Genomic DNA, 3,884 nt, shown 5'->3' on the forward strand with positions numbered 1-3,884 from the left:
TAGTAGCCGCACACGCAGACGACAAGCAACATGAGTTTGACTGGGACAACACTACCATTATAGGGCAAGCGAAACAAAGAACAGCCAGGGAATTCCTAGAAGCATGGCACTCATCCACAAACTCCATCAACAAACACATCGACCTGGACCCAATATACCGGCCAATACAGCGGACAGCTGAAGCTGACAACCAGAAGCGGCAGGGACAGGCCACTATAAATGCCGGAGGAAACACCACAGAAGCGCTTCACAGGAGGCTCCCAAGCACTGAGGATGTCACCTAGACAGGGGACGAAACGTTTGCAACAAAAACTTTCAGCTCAGCGAACAGAACCATAACTTTAAATGTATTTTAATTGACATGTACTTCCAAATCTGACAGTCAGATGTCAAACATTTTGATTTAACATTTTTGTCCTGTGTGCAGAAACTGCCAAGCGGTAATCACTTTCTGACTGAGCTTTGCAGCTAATTGACAGCTGAAGAAGCAGAGTACTTTTCAAAAATATGCTGGAAAATCTAGTTTTCTTTGATGCCTCTTTATTCATGTGGTTGAGTGGAATGTACAAAGAAAGTTGGGTAGGCATATTTCACAGATGAGGATATTAATCCTTGCTTGTACTTTTAAAATAACTAAAAACAGTCTTTAGAGCACTTCCTGCCTTATTGAATTGCAGATGGAACTGTGCGAAGAAGCAGATTAAAACTTAGTTCACATCACATTACCAATTCAATTTGATCGTTTTTTTGTTTTGATTTATATTTTTAAAATTCTTTTGTTTATACACATCACATGGATTCATCAGTTAATGGTCTGACTTTGTTTGGAACAAAATTTACACTTTAGAGATCATCATGGCATGGAAACAGAGCCTTCAATCCAACTTGTCCATGCAAATCAGATATTCTAAATTAATCTAGTCTTGATAAACATAGTCTGCCGATTCTTAAACAACAAACTCAAACAAGTAGATCCTACACGCCCAAAATCTCTAGAAACTCTCCCCTACATCAAAGACATCTGGGAGATGACTACCAGACTTCTCTGACGCCTTGGCATCATGGTAGCCTACAAACCTACCAACACACTGAAACAGCTACTGATGAACATAAAGGATCTTGTACCAACAGCCAGTAAAATGATTGTCATTTACAAAATACCTTACAAAGCCTGTAACAAGCACTACATCGGACAGACAGTTAGAAAACTACCCAACGGGATACACAGACACCACCTGGCCACCGAAAGACATTATCTTTATATGTCAGCAATAGATATTTCCATCATTAAACCGGTAACACCACGTTTTAAAGAAGTGAGGAGATAAGAAAGTATGTGGACACTTTAAATCTCATATGCCACTTGAGTGACATGAGCACATGTAGCATAGCAATTCACTGCAGTATTAAAGATGCCTGTTCCCAGTCTTTTGAATCAGATGCTAAAAGAGCACCACATCCAAGTGTACAATATGTGAGGAAGAGTAGGAGAGATATTCTGATAGCCATGAATTCAAACACCACTGAAATAGAAGATTGGACAAAATCTCCTTGTCATCTGTGGAACCTGCTGTGTTCGAATTGGTGGGTGAACTTTCCAAAAGGTAATAAAAGTAACAAATAAAAGCATTTTGGGTTTTGCTGTGGATGAACGGTACTTAAATTATTTTTTTTTTCATAACAGCCTGATTTCTGGATTAAAATATTTTCAGAATTGTAACCCAGCTCAAATGGTTATTTGTAACTTTGAGTCCACAAAGTCATATTGTGATCCTTTCACTAGCTTTGCAAGTGGTCTTTGGTAACTGTGACTACATAGAATTCAAGTAATGCAGTTAATGTTAACAAAGATTTCTGCATTACGAATTTTGCGTATATGTATAGTGACATAGACATAGCTTGAGTTCATATTTAAACTTCTGTTCCAATGTGTTTAAATATAACTCACCACTTCAAAAGTAATTCAGAAGTTGTCAAATATACTCATAATCAGCCAAGAAGCCTTGAAAGTTGGGATATGATTTGCATCAATGAGATAGTAAATTTTCTGCAGATTTAGTCATAAGTGTTATTAATTGTAAATTTCACTGCACAGTGCCGATTTGTTCACTGACAAACATTTATCCCCTCTCCCTTCATGAATCCTTTCACACTGCACTGATCAGCTGGCTGGTTTAATATACTTAACACTTTTCAAACTGTGAACTGACATTCAGAAAATGTTTTGGATTATTTGAATAAGGCCAAGTCTTTGAATGGTTTTGAGAGATCTGTTTCTGGATATAAAGTCAAATTAGTTGGATCGCATTTGTTGCAACTAAACTGGCAATCCCTGTTTTTAAAACATAGTTTTCTTTATTGTGAGTGTATTTATTTGATCATAAACTTAATAATTAAGTAATCCACTAATTCAATTAAAAGCATAAAATCATTATATCATAAGCTATGTTAATTTATTGTATATTTTACATAGAATTCTGTGAAAAAATAGGATTATTAATCAATTAAATCTGGGTGCCAAGAGTGATGGAGAGTTGAATTTTGATTATTGTTTTGAAAAGCATATTTTTGCACTTTATGATGTATGAAAATGCACTGTCTGTCAATCAAATCACACATAAAACAATAGTTTCATCCAAGTAAAACAAATGACAATCAGAAAAATAACGAACTACAGAATGTCTTGCGATATTTCACAAGATATGAACATTTCCCATCGAAAGCACTTTATAGGATCAAGAATTTCAGTGGCAAATATATGGCCATTATGGTAATTGGATTTGATAATTAAAACTTGTCTAATCATGTTAATTTGATTTTTTTTGTGATTGACAATGCTCAACGTAAAAAGCATTTTATGTACAATTTAACCAGTATAGTGCTATAATTATGTCAATTGTACAATGAGAATTGCGTGATTATTTTTAAACTGCTATCTTTATTGATCTACAAACTCTTTGCAAAGGAAAATAAAATGGTAGAAATGTATGGTTATGTGTATGCAATTACAAATAACTTGTTTATATTCTCATGTGCTGTCATTCTTATACTTTTCAGTCCATTTTAATATATCCATTTCATTTAATGAATATAACTGCAGTTTTTTTGTAGAATTTATTTATTTGCTATGTATTTGGAGCAGTGGGGTGGTGTTATAGATCAAAAAAATGTACTCTGGATATTAATAGGCATTGTTCATAGAGACATGGAGAGGGAGGGGCAAGACATTAGACTGGAAACCCATCTACAAATTCTTAGCTAAGGAAAATAAAATGGTAGTAATGTGTTGTCTTGTTTACCACCTGATTGATCAGCCAGGTTTAGGGGATTCCTGTATAGGCTGTAAGACGAACTGTGACCCTGCAATTCTCAGGCAGTCCAATCCTTGAATCTAGGAAAATTGGTTCTGATGGGGAATTCAAAGTAAGACTAAAACAAGATGAATCGCCCAGCAGCAATTGGGACACACAGCATTGAAACGCCCATCCAACCCTGACTTTGTTCTTCACTAAGAGTGAAGATATCTTATAATCCCCTCCACTAAAGTGTTGCAGTGTAATGAGAACAGATGGATTACTGCAGTTAAAGTGGCTCATCGCCACCAACTCCAGGCCAATTGGGGATGGGTAATAATGGCAATGCTCCTATTTCATGAAAGAATTAAAAAGATAAATGTGTCAAAGTTGGGATTAACTGGTCTCAGAAAAGTCTACTAACTTTTTCATCTGCATATCTTGCAACTAACATTGCAGACTCCTCCACAACCATTCATATGTGTCCTGTTCCACTGGCAGGGCAGACATACCAAAAGTGGTTGCACAGTAGTTCTACCCTGTGAAAGAGACAGCTGGCCAGTAGTGGCTGTGGAGCTGTATTTTTAAGTA

The 3,884-nt window shown here is 36.1% G+C and overlaps 1 long non-coding RNA gene across 1 annotated transcript in view; it reads right to left on the minus strand.

Moving 5' to 3' along the window:
• Positions 1 to 2,433: 2,433 nt before the first annotated feature.
• LOC122550275 overlaps positions 2,434 to 3,884 on the minus strand; it is a 15,317-nt gene continuing 13,866 nt past the window's right edge. Inside the window, exon 3 of the long non-coding RNA XR_006311781.1 lies at positions 2,434 to 3,384. This is a non-coding gene — a long non-coding RNA (uncharacterized LOC122550275). The remainder of the gene's footprint in view (positions 3,385 to 3,884) is intronic.

The sequence above is a fragment of the Chiloscyllium plagiosum genome, chromosome 5 (genome assembly GCF_004010195.1).
Source record: "Chiloscyllium plagiosum isolate BGI_BamShark_2017 chromosome 5, ASM401019v2, whole genome shotgun sequence".
NCBI classification, from domain to species: domain Eukaryota; kingdom Metazoa; phylum Chordata; class Chondrichthyes; order Orectolobiformes; family Hemiscylliidae; genus Chiloscyllium; species Chiloscyllium plagiosum.